This window comes from Clavelina lepadiformis, chromosome 1, assembly GCF_947623445.1.
Source record: "Clavelina lepadiformis chromosome 1, kaClaLepa1.1, whole genome shotgun sequence".
Classification (NCBI taxonomy): domain Eukaryota; kingdom Metazoa; phylum Chordata; class Ascidiacea; order Aplousobranchia; family Clavelinidae; genus Clavelina; species Clavelina lepadiformis.
Genome location: NC_135240.1, coordinates 16,185,804 through 16,203,931, shown reverse-complemented (window position 1 = coordinate 16,203,931; position 18,128 = coordinate 16,185,804).

The following is an 18,128-nucleotide window of genomic DNA, read 5'->3' as shown; positions in this document are numbered from 1 at the left end:
TTTTTAGGACCTATGTAACTAAAGTATAGCGCAAATTTTTTAGTTAAGTTCTTTTAACGATAACAGACAAACCTTTTATTGGTTAACTGTTATACTTTTATTATTTACTTATTAGACTCTAATAAACATTTTGAGACCAGTTAGAATTTTTTGCAATGTGAATTGCACATTTGGCACCATATTGTTCACAAGGTATTTTTTAGGACCTATATAACTAATGTATAGTGCAAATTTTTTAGTTAAGTTCTTTTAACGATAACAGACAAACCTTTCATTGGTTAACTGTTCTACTTTTATTATTTACTTATTAGACTCTAATAAACATTTTGAGACCAGTTAGAACTTTTTGCAATGTGAATTGCACATTTGGCACCATATAGTTCACAAGGCACTTTTTAGGACCTATATAACTAATGTATAGTTCAAATTTTTTAGTTAAGTTCTTTTAACGATAACAGACAAACCTTTCATTGGTTAACTGTTATACTTTTATTATTTACTTATTAGGCTCTAATAAAAATTTTGAGACCCGTTAGAACTTTTTGCAATGTGAATTGCACATTTGGCACCGTATAGTTCACAAGGTACTTTTTAGGACCTATATAACTAATGTATAGTGCAAATTTTTTAGTTAAGTTCTTTTAACGATAACAGACAAACCTTTCATTGGTTAACTGTTATACTTTTATTATTTACTTATTAGACTCTAATAAACATTTTGAGACCCGTTAGAACTTTTCGCAATGTGAATTGCACATTTGGCACCATATAGTTCACAAGGCACTTTTTAGGACCTATATAACTAATGTATAGTGCAAATTTTTTAGTTAAGTTCTTTTAACGATAACAGACAAACGTTTCATTGGTTAACTGTTATACTTTTATTATTTACTTATTAGACTCTAATAAACATTTTGAGACCAGTTAGAACTTTTTGCAATGTGAATTGCACATTTGGCACCATATTGTTCACAACGCACTTTTTAGGACCTATATAACTAATGTATAGTTCAAATTTTTTAGTTAAGTTCTTTTAACGATAACAGACAAACCTTTCATTGGTTAACTGTTATACTTTTATTATTTACTTATTAGACTCTAATAAACATTTTGAGACCCGTTAGAACTTTTCGCAATGGGAATTGCACATTTGGCACCATATAGTTCACAAGGCATTTTTTAGGACCTATATAACTAATGTATAGTGCAAATTTTTTAGTTAAGTTCTTTTAACGATAACAGACAAACCTTTCATTGGTTAACTGTTATACTTTTATTATTTACTTATTAGGCTCTAATAAACATTTTGAGACCAGTTAGAACTTTTTGCAATGTGAATTGCACATTTGGCACCATATAGTTCACAAGGTACTTTTTAGGACCTATATAACTAATGTATAGTGCAAATTTTTTAGTTAAGTTCTTTTAACGATAACAGACAAACCTTTTATTGGTTAACTGTTATACTTTTATTATTTACTTATTAGACTCTAATAAACATTTTGAGACCAGTTAGAACTTTTTGCAATGTGAATTGCACATTTGGCACCATATTGTTCACAAGGTACTTTTTAGGACCTATATAACTAATGTATAGTGCAAATTTTTTAGTTAAGTTCTTTTAACGATAACAGACAAACCTTTCATTGGTTAACTGTTATACTTTTATTATTTACTTATTAGACTCTAATAAACATTTTGAGACCCGTTAGAACTTTTCGCAATGTGAATTGCACATTTGGCAACATATAGTTCACAAGGCACTTTTTAGGACCTATATAACTAATGTATAGTGCAAATTTTTTAGTTAAGTTCTTTTAACGATAACAGACAAACCTTTCATTGGTTAACTGTTATACTTTTATTATTTACTTATTAGACTCTAATAAACATTTTGAGACCAGCTAGAACTTTTTGCAATGTGAATTGCACATTTGGCACCATATTGTTCACAAGGCACTTTTTAGGACCTATATAACTAATGTATAGTTCAAATTTTTTAGTTAAGTTCTTTTAACGATAACAGACAAACCTTTCATTGGTTAACTGTTATACTTTTATTATTTACTTATTAGCCTCTAATAAACATTTTGAGACCCGTTAGAACTTTTTGCAATGTGAATTGCACATTTGGCACCGTATAGTTCACAAGGTACTTTTTAGGACCTATATAACTAATGTATAGTGCAAATTTTTTAGTTAAGTTCTTTTAACGATAACAGACAAACCTTTCATTGGTTAACTGTTATACTTTTATTATTTACTTATTAGACTCTAATAAACATTTTGAGACCCGTTAGAACTTTTTGCAATGTGAATTGCACATTTGGCACCATATAGTTCACAAGGCACTTTTTAGGACCTATATAACTAATGTATAGTGCAAATTTTTTAGTTAATTTCTTTTAACGATAACAGACAAACCTTTCATTGGTTAACTGTTATACTTTTATTATTTACTTAGTAGGCTCTAATAAACATTTTGAGACCAGTTAGAACTTTTTGCAATGTGAATTGCACATTTGGCACCATATAGTTCACAAGGTACTTTTTAGGACCTATATAGCTAATGTATAGTGCAAATTTTTTAGTTAAGTTCTTTTAACGATAACAGACAAACCTTTCATTGGTTAACTGTTATACTTTTATTATTTACTTATTAGACTCTAATAAACATTTTGAGACCAGTTAAAACTTTTTGCAATGTGAATTGCACATTTGGCACCATATTGTTCACAAGGCACTTTTTAGGACCTATATAACTAATGTATAGTTCAAATTTTTTAGTTAAGTTCTTTTAACGATAACAGACAAACCTTTCATTGGTTAACTGTTATACTTTTATTATTTACTTATTAGGCTCTAATAAACATTTTGAGACCAGTTAGAACTTTTTGCAATGTGAATTGCACATTTGGCACCATATTGTTCACAACGCACTTTTTAGGACCTATATAACTAATGTATAGTTCAAATTTTTTAGTTAAGTTCTTTTAACGATAACAGACAAACCTTTCATTGGTTAACTGTTATACTTTTATTATTTACTTATTAGACTCTAATAAACATTTTGAGACCCGTTAGAACTTTTCGCAATGGGAATTGCACATTTGGCACCATATAGTTCACAAGGCATTTTTTAGGACCTATATAACTAATGTATAGTGCAAATTTTTTAGTTAAGTTCTTTTAACGATAACAGACAAACCTTTCATTGGTTAACTGTTATACTTTTATTATTTACTTATTAGGCTCTAATAAACATTTTGAGACCAGTTAGAACTTTTTGCAATGTGAATTGCACATTTGGCACCATATAGTTCACAAGGTACTTTTTAGGACCTATATAACTAATGTATAGTGCAAATTTTTTAGTTAAGTTCTTTTAACGATAACAGACAAACCTTTTATTGGTTAACTGTTATACTTTTATTATTTACTTATTAGACTCTAATAAACATTTTGAGACCAGTTAGAACTTTTTGCAATGTGAATTGCACATTTGGCACCATATTGTTCACAAGGTACTTTTTAGGACCTATATAACTAATGTATAGTGCAAATTTTTTAGTTAAGTTCTTTTAACGATAACAGACAAACCTTTCATTGGTTAACTGTTATACTTTTATTATTTACTTATTAGACTCTAATAAACATTTTGAGACCCGTTAGAACTTTTCGCAATGTGAATTGCACATTTGGCAACATATAGTTCACAAGGCACTTTTTAGGACCTATATAACTAATGTATAGTGCAAATTTTTTAGTTAAGTTCTTTTAACGATAACAGACAAACCTTTCATTGGTTAACTGTTATACTTTTATTATTTACTTATTAGACTCTAATAAACATTTTGAGACCAGCTAGAACTTTTTGCAATGTGAATTGCACATTTGGCACCATATTGTTCACAAGGCACTTTTTAGGACCTATATAACTAATGTATAGTTCAAATTTTTTAGTTAAGTTCTTTTAACGATAACAGACAAACCTTTCATTGGTTAACTGTTATACTTTTATTATTTACTTATTAGCCTCTAATAAACATTTTGAGACCCGTTAGAACTTTTTGCAATGTGAATTGCACATTTGGCACCGTATAGTTCACAAGGTACTTTTTAGGACCTATATAACTAATGTATAGTGCAAATTTTTTAGTTAAGTTCTTTTAACGATAACAGACAAACCTTTCATTGGTTAACTGTTATACTTTTATTATTTACTTATTAGACTCTAATAAACATTTTGAGACCCGTTAGAACTTTTTGCAATGTGAATTGCACATTTGGCACCATATAGTTCACAAGGCACTTTTTAGGACCTATATAACTAATGTATAGTGCAAATTTTTTAGTTAATTTCTTTTAACGATAACAGACAAACCTTTCATTGGTTAACTGTTATACTTTTATTATTTACTTAGTAGGCTCTAATAAACATTTTGAGACCAGTTAGAACTTTTTGCAATGTGAATTGCACATTTGGCACCATATAGTTCACAAGGTACTTTTTAGGACCTATATAGCTAATGTATAGTGCAAATTTTTTAGTTAAGTTCTTTTAACGATAACAGACAAACCTTTCATTGGTTAACTGTTATACTTTTATTATTTACTTATTAGACTCTAATAAACATTTTGAGACCAGTTAAAACTTTTTGCAATGTGAATTGCACATTTGGCACCATATTGTTCACAAGGCACTTTTTAGGACCTATATAACTAATGTATAGTTCAAATTTTTTAGTTAAGTTCTTTTAACGATAACAGACAAACCTTTCATTGGTTAACTGTTATACTTTTATTATTTACTTATTAGGCTCTAATAAACATTTTGAGACCCGTTAGAACTTTTTGCAATGTGAATTGCACATTTGGCACCGTATAGTTCACAAGGTACTTTTTAGGACCTATATAACTAATGTATAGTGCAAATTTTTTAGTTAAGTTCTTTTAACGATAACAGACAAACCTTTCATTGGTTAACTGTTATACTTTTATTATTTACTTATTAGACTCTAATAAACATTTTGAGACCCGTTAGAACTTTTCGCAATGTGAATTGCACATTTGGCACCATATAGTTCACAAGGTACTTTTTGGGACCTATATAACTAATGTATAGTGCAAATTTTTTAGTTAAGTTCTTTTAACGATAACAGACAAACCTTTCATTGGTTAACTGTTATACTTTTATTATTTACTTATTAGGCTCTAATAAACATTTTGAGACCAGTTAGAACTTTTTGCAATGTGAATTGCACATTTGGCACCATATAGTTCACAAGGTACTTTTTAGGACCTATATAACTAATGTATAGTGCAAATTATTTAGTTAAGTTCTTTTAACCATAACAGACAAACCTTTCATTGGTTAATTGTTATACTTTTATTATTTACTTATTAGACTCTAATAAACATTTTGAGACCAGTTAGAACTTTTTGCAATGTGAATTGCACATTTGGCACCATATTGTTCACAAGGCACTTTTTAGGACCTATATAACTACTGTATAGCGCAAATTTTTTAGTTAAGTTCTTTTAACGATAACAGACAAACCTTTCATTGGTTAACTGTTATACTTTTATTTTTTACTTATTAGACTCTAATAAACATTTTGAAACCAGTTAGAACTTTTTGCAATGTGAATTGCACATTTGGCACCATACTGTTCACAAGGCACTTTTTAGGACCTATATAACTAATGTATAGTGCAAATTTTTTAGTTAAGTTCTTTTAACGATAACAGACAAACCTTTCATTGGTTAACTGTTATACTTTTATTATTTACTTATTAGGCTCTAATAAACATTTTGAGACCCGTTAGAACTTTTTGTAATGTGAATTGCACATTTGGCACCATATAGTTCACAAGGCACTTTTTAGGACCTATATATATTTTGTGTGTAGTGCAAATTTTTTAGTTAAGTTCTTTTAACGATAACAGACAAACCTTTCATTGGTTAACTGTTATACTTTTATTATTTACTTATTAGACTATAATAAACATTTTGAGACCCGTTAGAACTTTTTGCAATGTGAATTGCACATTTGGCACCATATAGTTCACAAGGTACTTTTTGGGACCTATATAACTAATGTATAGTGCAAATTTTTTAGTTAAGTTCTTTTAACGATAACAGACAAACCTTTCATTGGTTAACTGTTATACTTTTATTATTTACTTATTAGGCTCTAATAAACATTTTGAGACCCGTTAGAACTTTTTGCAATGTGAATTGCACAATAGGCACCATATAGTTCACAAGGCACTTTTTAGGAGCTATATATATTTAGTGTGTAGTGCAAATTTTTTAGTTAAGTTCTTTTAACGATAACAGACAAACCTTTCATTGGTTAACTGTTATGCTTTTATTATTTACTTATTAGACTCTAATAAACATTTTGAGACCCGTTAGAACTTTTTGCAATGTGAATTGCACATTTGGCACCATATAGTTCACAAGGTACTTTTTGGGACCTATGTAACTAATGTATAGTGCAAATTTTTTAGTTAAGTACTTTTAACGATAACAGACAAACCTTTCATTGGTTAACTGTTATACTTTTATTATTTACTTATTAGACTCTAATAAACATTTTGAGACCCGTTAGAACTTTTCGCAATGTGAATTGCACATTTGGCACCATATAGTTCACAAGGCATTTTTTAGGACCTATATAACTAATGTATAGTGCAAATTTTTTAGTTAAGTTCTTTTAACGATAACAGACAAACCTTTCATTGGTTAACTGTTATACTTTTATTATTTACTTATTAGGCTCTAATAAACATTTTGAGACCAGTTAGAACTTTTTGCAATGTGAATTGCACATTTGGCACCATATAGTTCACAAGGTACTTTTTAGGACCTATATAACTAATGTATAGTGCAAATTTTTTAGTTAAGTTCTTTTAACGATAACAGACAAACCTTTTATTGGTTAACTGTTATACTTTTATTATTTACTTATTAGACTCTAATAAACATTTTGAGACCAGTTAGAACTTTTTGCAATGTGAATTGCACATTTGGCACCATATTGTTCACAAGGCACTTTTTAGGACCTATATAACTAATGTATAGTTCAAATTTTTTAGTTAAGTTCTTTTAACGATAACAGACAAACCTTTCATTGGTTAACTGTTATACTTTTATTATTTACTTATTAGCCTCTAATAAACATTTTGAGACCCGTTAGAACTTTTTGCAATGTGAATTGCACATTTGGCACCGTATAGTTCACAAGGTACTTTTTAGGACCTATATAACTAATGTATAGTGCAAATTTTTTAGTTAAGTTCTTTTAACGATAACAGACAAACCTTTCATTGGTTAACTGTTATACTTTTATTATTTACTTATTAGACTCTAATAAACATTTTGAGACCCGTTAGAACTTTTCGCAATGTGAATTGCACATTTGGCACCATATAGTTCACAAAGCACTTTTTAGGACCTATATAACTAATGTATAGTGCAAATTTTTTAGTTAAGTTCTTTTAACGATAACAGACAAACCTTTCATTGGTTAACTGTTATACTTTTATTATTTACTTAGTAGGCTCTAATAAACATTTTGAGACCAGTTAGAACTTTTTGCAATGTGAATTGCACATTTGGCACCATATAGTTCACAAGGTACTTTTTAGGACCTATATAACTAATGTATAGTGCAATTTTTTTAGTTAAGTTCTTTTAACGATAACAGACAAACCTTTCATTGGTTAACTGTTATACTTTTATTATTTACTTATTAGACTCTAATAAACATTTTGAGACCAGTTAGAACTTTTTGCAATGTGAATTGCACATTTGGCACCATATTGTTCACAAGGCACTTTTTAGGACCTATATAACTAATGTATAGTTCAAATTTTTTAGTTAAGTTCTTTTAACGATAACAGACAAACCTTTCATTGGTTAACTGTTATACTTTTATTATTTACTTATTAGGCTCTAATAAACATTTTGAGACCCGTTAGAACTTTTTGCAATGTGAATTGCACATTTGGCACCGTATAGTTCACAAGGCACTTTTTAGGACCTATATAACTAATGTATAGTGCAAATTTTTTAGTTAAGTTCTTTTAACGATAACAGACAAACCTTTCATTGGTTAACTGTTATACTTTTATTATTTACTTATTAGACTCTAATAAACATTTTGAGACCCGTTAGAACTTTTCGCAATGTGAATTGCACATTTGGCACCATATATTTCACAAGGTACTTTTTGGGACCTATATAACTAATGTATAGTGCAAATTTTTTAGTTAAGTTCTTTTAACGATAACAGACAAACCTTTCATTGGTTAACTGTTATACTTTTATTATTTGCTTATTAGACTTTAATAAACATTTTGAGACCAGTTAGAACTTTTTGCAATGTGAATTGCACATTTGGCACCATATTGTTCACAAGGCACTTTTTAGGACCTATATAACTAATGTATAGTTCAAATTTTTTAGTTAAGTTCTTTTAACGATAACAGACAAACCTTTCATTGGTTAACTGTTATACTTTTATTATTTGCTTATTAGACTTTAATAAACATTTTGAGACCAGTTAGAACTTTTTGCAATGTGAATTGCACATTTGGCACCATATTGTTCACAAGGCACTTTTTAGGACCTATATAACTAATGTATAGTTCAAATTTTTTAGTTAAGTTCTTTTAACGATAACAGACAAACCTTTCATTGGTTAACTGTTATACTTTTATTATTTGCTTATTAGACTTTAATAAACATTTTGAGACCAGTTAGAACTTTTTGCAATGTGAATTGCACATTTGGCACCATATTGTTCACAAGGCACTTTTTAGGACCTATATAACTAATGTATAGTTCAAATTTTTTAGTTAAGTTCTTTTAACGATAACAGACAAACCTTTCATTGGTTAACTGTTATACTTTTATTATTTACTTATTAGCCTCTAATAAACATTTTGAGACCCGTTAGAACTTTTTGCAATGTGAATTGCACATTTGGCACCGTATAGTTCACAAGGTACTTTTTAGGACCTATATAACTAATGTATAGTGCAAATTTTTTAGTTAAGTTCTTTTAACGATAACAGACAAACCTTTCATTGGTTAACTGTTATACTTTTATTATTTACTTATTAGACTCTAATAAACATTTTGAGACCCGTTAGAACTTTTCGCAATGTGAATTGCACATTTGGCACCATATAGTTCACAAAGCACTTTTTAGGACCTATATAACTAATGTATAGTGCAAATTTTTTAGTTAAGTTCTTTTAACGATAACAGACAAACCTTTCATTGGTTAACTGTTATACTTTTATTATTTACTTAGTAGGCTCTAATAAACATTTTGAGACCAGTTAGAACTTTTTGCAATGTGAATTGCACATTTGGCACCATATAGTTCACAAGGTACTTTTTAGGACCTATATAGCTAATGTATAGTGCAATTTTTTTAGTTAAGTTCTTTTAACGATAACAGACAAACCTTTCATTGGTTAACTGTTATACTTTTATTATTTACTTATTAGACTCTAATAAACATTTTGAGACCAGTTAGAACTTTTTGCAATGTGAATTGCACATTTGGCACCATATTGTTCACAAGGCACTTTTTAGGACCTATATAACTAATGTATAGTTCAAATTTTTTAGTTAAGTTCTTTTAACGATAACAGACAAACCTTTCATTGGTTAACTGTTATACTTTTATTATTTACTTATTAGGCTCTAATAAACATTTTGAGACCCGTTAGAACTTTTTGCAATGTGAATTGCACATTTGGCACCGTATAGTTCACAAGGCACTTTTTAGGACCTATATAACTAATGTATAGTGCAAATTTTTTAGTTAAGTTCTTTTAACGATAACAGACAAACCTTTCATTGGTTAACTGTTATACTTTTATTATTTACTTATTAGACTCTAATAAACATTTTGAGACCCGTTAGAACTTTTCGCAATGTGAATTGCACATTTGGCACCATATATTTCACAAGGTACTTTTTGGGACCTATATAACTAATGTATAGTGCAAATTTTTTAGTTAAGTTCTTTTAACGATAACAGACAAACCTTTCATTGGTTAACTGTTATACTTTTATTATTTACTTATTAGGCTCTAATAAACATTTTGAGACCAGTTAGAACTTTTTGCAATGTGAATTGCACATTTGGCACCATATAGTTCACAAGGTACTTTTTAGGACCTATATAACTAATGTATAGTGCAAATTATTTAGTTAAGTTCTTTTAACCATAACAGACAAACCTTTCATTGGTTAATTGTTATACTTTTATTATTTACTTATTAGACTCTAATAAACATTTTGAGACCAGTTAGAACTTTTTGCAATGTGAATTGCACATTTGGCACCATATTGTTCACAAGGCACTTTTTAGGACCTATATAACTACTGTATAGCGCAAATTTTTTAGTTAAGTTCTTTTAACGATAACAGACAAACCTTTCATTGGTTAACTGTTATACTTTTATTTTTTACTTATTAGACTCTAATAAACATTTTGAAACCAGTTAGAACTTTTTGCAATGTGAATTGCACATTTGGCACCATACTGTTCACATGGCACTTTTTAGGACCTATATAACTAATGTATAGTGCAAATTTTTTAGATAAGTTCTTTTAACGATAACAGACAAACCTTTCATTGGTTAACTGTTATACTTTTATTATTTACTTATTAGGCTCTAATAAACATTTTGAGGCCCGTTAGAACTTTTTGTAATGTGAATTGCACATTTGGCACCATATAGTTCACAAGGCACTTTTTAGGACCTATATATATTTTGTGTGTAGTGCAAATTTTTTAGTTAAGTTCTTTTAACGATAACAGACAAACCTTTCATTGGTTAACTGTTATACTTTTATTATTTACTTATTAGACTGTAATAAACATTTTGAGACCCGTTAGAACTTTTTGCAATGTGAATTGCACATTTGGCACCATATAGTTCACAAGGTACTTTTTGGGACCTATATAACTAATGTATAGTGCAAATTGTTTAGTTAAGTTCTTTTAACGATAACAGACAAACCTTTCATTGGTTAACTGTTATACTTTTATTATTTACTTATTAGGCTCTAATAAACATTTTGAGACCCGTTAGACCTTTTTGCAATGTGAATTGCACATTTGGCACCATATAGTTCACAAGGCACTTTTTAGGAGGTATATATATTTAGTGTGTAGTGCAAATTTTTTAGTTAAGTTCTTTTAACGATAACAGACAAACCTTTCATTGGTTAACTGTTATACTTTTATTATTTACTTATTAGACTCTAATAAACATTTTGAGACCCGTTAGAACTTTTTGCAATGTGAATTGCACATTTGGCACCATATAGTTCACAAGGTACTTTTTGGGACCTATGTAACTAATGTATAGTGCAAATTTTTTAGTTAAGTTCTTTTAACGATAACAGACAAACCTTTCATTGGTTAACTGTTATACTTTTATTATTTACTTATTAGACTGTAATAAACATTTTGAGACCAGTTAGAACTTTTTGCAATGTGAATTGCACATTTGGCACCATATTGTTCACAAGGTACTTTTTAGGACCTATATAACTAATGTATAGTACAAATTTTTTAGTTAAGTTCTTTTAACGATAACAGACAAACCTTTCATTGGTTAACTGTTATACTTTTATTATTTACTTATTAGGCTCTAATAAACATTTTGAGACCAGTTAGAACTTTTTGCAATGTGAATTGCACATTTGGCACCATATAGTTCACAAGGTACTTTTTAGGACCTATATAACTAATGTATAGTGCAAATTTTTTAGTTAAGTTCTTTTAACGATAACAGACAAACCTTTCATTGGTTAACTGTTATACTTTTATTATTTACTTATTAGGCTCTAATAAACATTTTGAGACCAGTTAGAACTTTTTGCAATGTGAATTGCACATTTGGCACCATATAGTTCACAAGCTACTTTTTAGGACCTATATAACTAATGTATAGTGCAAATTTTTTAGTTAAGTTCTTTTAACGATAACAGACAAACCTTTCATTGGTTAACTGTTATACTTTTATTATTTACTTATAAGACTCTAATAAACATTTTGAGACCAGTTAGAACTTTTTGCAATGTGAATTGCACATATGGCACCATATAGTTCACAAGGCACTTTTTAGGACCTATATAACTAATGTATAGTGCAAATTTTTTAGTTAAGTTCTTTTAACGATAACAGACAAACCTTTCATTGGTTAACTGTTATACTTTTATTATTTACTTATTAGACTCTAATAAACATTTTGAGACCCGTTAGAACTTTTCGCAATGTGAATTGCACATTTGGCACCATATAGTTCACAAGGTACTTTTTGGGACCTATATAACTAATGTATAGTGCAAATTTTTTAGTTAAGTTCTTTCAACGATAACAGACAAACCTTTCATTGGTTAACTGTTATACTTTTATTATTTACTTATTAGACTCTAATAAACATTTTGAGACCAGTTAGAACTTTTTGCAATGTGAATTGCACATTTGGCACCATATAGTTCACAAGGTACTTTTTAGGACCTATATAACTAATGTATAGTGCAAATTTTTTAGTTAAGTTCTTTTAACGATAACAGACAAACCTTTCATTGGTTAACTGTTATACTTTTATTATTTACTTATTAGGCTCTAATAAACATTTTGAGACCAGTTAGAACTTTTTGCAATGTGAATTGCACATTTGGCACCATATAGTTCACAAGCTACTTTTTAGGTCCTATATAACTAATGTATAGTGCAAATTTTTTAGTTAAGTTCTTTTAACGATAACAGACAAACCTTTCATTGGTTAACTGTTATACTTTTATTATTTACTTATAAGACTCTAATAAACATTTTGAGACCAGTTAGAACTTTTTGCAATGTGAATTGCACATTTGGCACCATATAGTTCACAAGGCACTTTTTAGGACCTATATAACTAATGTATAGTGCAAATTTTTTAGTTAAGTTCTTTTAACGATAACAGACAAACCTTTCATTGGTTAACTGTTATACTTTTATTATTTACTTATTAGACTCTAATAAACATTTTGAGACCAGTTAGAACTTTTTGCAATGTGAATTGCACATTTGGCACCATATTGTTCACAAGGTATTTTTTAGGACCTATGTAACTAATGTATAGTGCAAATTTTTTAGTTAAGTTGTTTTAACGATAAAAGACAAACCTTTCATTGGTTAACTGTTATACTTTTATTATTTACTTATTACACTCTAATAAACATTTTGAGACCAGTTAGAACTTTTAGCAATGTGAATTGCACATTTGGCACCATATTGTTCACAAGGCACTTTTTAGGACCTATATAACTAATGTATAGTGCAAATTTTTCAATTAAGTTCTTTTAACGATAACAGACAAATCTTTCATTGGTTAACTGTTATACTTTTATTATTTACTTATTAGACTCTAATAAACATTTTGAGACCCGTTAGAACTTTTCGCAATGTGAATTGCACATTTGGCAACATATAGTTCACAAGGCACTTTTTAGGACCTATATAACTAATGTATAGTGCAAATTTTTTAGTTAAGTTCTTTTAACGATAACAGACAAACCTTTCATTGGTTAACTGTTATACTTTTATTATTTACTTATTAGACTCTAATAAACATTTTGAGACCAGCTAGAACTTTTTGCAATGTGAATTGCACATTTGGCACCATATTGTTCACAAGGCACTTTTTAGGACCTATATAACTAATGTATAGTTCAAATTTTTTAGTTAAGTTCTTTTAACGATAACAGACAAACCTTTCATTGGTTAACTGTTATACTTTTATTATTTACTTATTAGCCTCTAATAAACATTTTGAGACCCGTTAGAACTTTTTGCAATGTGAATTGCACATTTGGCACCGTATAGTTCACAAGGTACTTTTTAGGACCTATATAACTAATGTATAGTGCAAATTTTTTAGTTAAGTTCTTTTAACGATAACAGACAAACCTTTCATTGGTTAACTGTTATACTTTTATTATTTACTTATTAGACTCTAATAAACATTTTGAGACCCGTTAGAACTTTTTGCAATGTGAATTGCACATTTGGCACCATATAGTTCACAAGGCACTTTTTAGGACCTATATAACTAATGTATAGTGCAAATTTTTTAGTTAAGTTCTTTTAACGATAACAGACAAACCTTTCATTGGTTAACTGTTATACTTTTATTATTTACTTAGTAGGCTCTAATAAACATTTTGAGACCAGTTAGAACTTTTTGCAATGTGAATTGCACATTTGGCACCATATAGTTCACAAGGTACTTTTTAGGACCTATATAGCTAATGTATAGTGCAAATTTTTTAGTTAAGTTCTTTTAACGATAACAGACAAACCTTTCATTGGTTAACTGTTATACTTTTATTATTTACTTATTAGACTCTAATAAACATTTTGAGACCAGTTAAAACTTTTTGCAATGTGAATTGCACATTTGGCACCATATTGTTCACAAGGCACTTTTTAGGACCTATATAACTAATGTATAGTTCAAATTTTTTAGTTAAGTTCTTTTAACGATAACAGACAAACCTTTCATTGGTTAACTGTTATACTTTTATTATTTACTTATTAGGCTCTAATAAACATTTTGAGACCAGTTAGAACTTTTTGCAATGTGAATTGCACATTTGGCACCATATTGTTCACAACGCACTTTTTAGGACCTATATAACTAATGTATAGTTCAAATTTTTTAGTTAAGTTCTTTTAACGATAACAGACAAACCTTTCATTGGTTAACTGTTATACTTTTATTATTTACTTATTAGACTCTAATAAACATTTTGAGACCCGTTAGAACTTTTCGCAATGGAAATTGCACATTTGGCACCATATAGTTCACAAGGCATTTTTTAGGACCTATATAACTAATGTATAGTGCAAATTTTTTAGTTAAGTTCTTTTAACGATAACAGACAAACCTTTCATTGGTTAACTGTTATACTTTTATTATTTACTTATTAGGCTCTAATAAACATTTTGAGACCAGTTAGAACTTTTTGCAATGTGAATTGCACATTTGGCACCATATAGTTCACAAGGTACTTTTTAGGACCTATATAACTAATGTATAGTGCAAATTTTTTAGTTAAGTTCTTTTAACGATAACAGACAAACCTTTTATTGGTTAACTGTTATACTTTTATTATTTACTTATTAGACTCTAATAAACATTTTGAGACCAGTTAGAACTTTTTGCAATGTGAATTGCACATTTGGCACCATATTGTTCACAAGGTACTTTTTAGGACCTATATAACTAATGTATAGTGCAAATTTTTTAGTTAAGTTCTTTTAACGATAACAGACAAACCTTTCATTGGTTAACTGTTATACTTTTATTATTTACTTATTAGACTCTAATAAACATTTTGAGACCCGTTAGAACTTTTCGCAATGTGAATTGCACATTTGGCAACATATAGTTCACAAGGCACTTTTTAGGACCTATATAACTAATGTATAGTGCAAATTTTTTAGTTAAGTTCTTTTAACGATAACAGACAAACCTTTCATTGGTTAACTGTTATACTTTTATTATTTACTTATTAGACTCTAATAAACATTTTGAGACCAGCTAGAACTTTTTGCAATGTGAATTGCACATTTGGCACCATATTGTTCACAAGGCACTTTTTAGGACCTATATAACTAATGTATAGTTCAAATTTTTTAGTTAAGTTCTTTTAACGATAACAGACAAACCTTTCATTGGTTAACTGTTATACTTTTATTATTTACTTATTAGCCTCTAATAAACATTTTGAGACACGTTAGAACTTTTTGCAATGTGAATTGCACATTTGGCACCGTATAGTTCACAAGGTACTTTTTAGGACCTATATAACTAATGTATAGTGCAAATTTTTTAGTTAAGTTCTTTTAACGATAACAGACAAACCTTTCATTGGTTAACTGTTATACTTTTATTATTTACTTATTAGACTCTAATAAACATTTTGAGACCCGTTAGAACTTTTTGCAATGTGAATTGCACATTTGGCACCATATAGTTCACAAGGCACTTTTTAGGACCTATATAACTAATGTATAGTGCAAATTTTTTAGTTAATTTCTTTTAACGATAACAGACAAACCTTTCATTGGTTAACTGTTATACTTTTATTATTTACTTAGTAGGCTCTAATAAACATTTTGAGACCAGTTAGAACTTTTTGCAATGTGAATTGCACATTTGGCACCATATAGTTCACAAGGTACTTTTTAGGACCTATATAGCTAATGTATAGTGCAAATTTTTTAGTTAAGTTCTTTTAACGATAACAGACAAACCTTTCATTGGTTAACTGTTATACTTTTATTATTTACTTATTAGACTCTAATAAACATTTTGAGACCAGTTAAAACTTTTTGCAATGTGAATTGCACATTTGGCACCATATTGTTCACAAGGCACTTTTTAGGACCTATATAACTAATGTATAGTTCAAATTTTTTAGTTAAGTTCTTTTAACGATAACAGACAAACCTTTCATTGGTTAACTGTTATACTTTTATTATTTACTTATTAGGCTCTAATAAACATTTTGAGACCCGTTAGAACTTTTTGCAATGTGAATTGCACATTTGGCACCGTATAGTTCACAAGGTACTTTTTAGGACCTATATAACTAATGTATAGTGCAAATTTTTTAGTTAAGTTCTTTTAACGATAACAGACAAACCTTTCATTGGTTAACTGTTATACTTTTATTATTTACTTATTAGACTCTAATAAACATTTTGAGACCCGTTAGAACTTTTCGCAATGTGAATTGCACATTTGGCACCATATAGTTCACAAGGTACTTTTTGGGACCTATATAACTAATGTATAGTGCAAATTTTTTAGTTAAGTTCTTTTAACGATAACAGACAAACCTTTCATTGGTTAACTGTTATACTTTTATTATTTACTTATTAGGCTCTAATAAACATTTTGAGACCAGTTAGAACTTTTTGCAATGTGAATTGCACATTTGGCACCATATAGTTCACAAGGTACTTTTTAGGACCTATATAACTAATGTATAGTGCAAATTATTTAGTTAAGTTCTTTTAACCATAACAGACAAACCTTTCATTGGTTAATTGTTATACTTTTATTATTTACTTATTAGACTCTAATAAACATTTTGAGACCAGTTAGAACTTTTTGCAATGTGAATTGCACATTTGGCACCATATTGTTCACAAGGCACTTTTTAGGACCTATATAACTAATGTATAGCGCAAATTTTTTAGTTAAGTTCTTTTAACGATAACAGACAAACCTTTCATTGGTTAACTGTTATACTTTTATTTTTTACTTATTAGACTCTAATAAACATTTTGAAACCAGTTAGAACTTTTTGCAATGTGAATTGCACATTTGGCACCATACTGTTCACAAGGCACTTTTTAGGACCTATATAACTAATGTATAGTGCAAATTTTTTAGTTAAGTTCTTTTAACGATAACAGACAAACCTTTCATTGGTTAACTGTTATACTTTTATTATTTACTTATTAGGCTCTAATAAACATTTTGAGACCAGTTAGAACTTTTTGCAATGTGAATTGCACATTTGGCACCATATAGTTCACAAGCTACTTTTTAGGTCCTATATAACTAATGTATAGTGCAAATTTTTTAGTTAAGTTCTTTTAACGATAACAGACAAACCTTTCATTGGTTAACTGTTATACTTTTATTATTTACTTATAAGACTCTAATAAACATTTTGAGACCAGTTAGAACTTTTTGCAATGTGAATTGCACATTTGGCACCATATAGTTCACAAGGCACTTTTTAGGACCTATATAACTAATGTATAGTGCAAATTTTTTAGTTAAGTTCTTTTAACGATAACAGACAAACCTTTCATTGGTTAACTGTTATACTTTTATTATTTACTTATTAGACTCTAATAAACATTTTGAGACCAGTTAGAACTTTTTGCAATGTGAATTGCACATTTGGCACCATATTGTTCACAAGGTATTTTTTAGGACCTATGTAACTAATGTATAGTGCAAATTTTTTAGTTAAGTTGTTTTAACGATAAAAGACAAACCTTTCATTGGTTAACT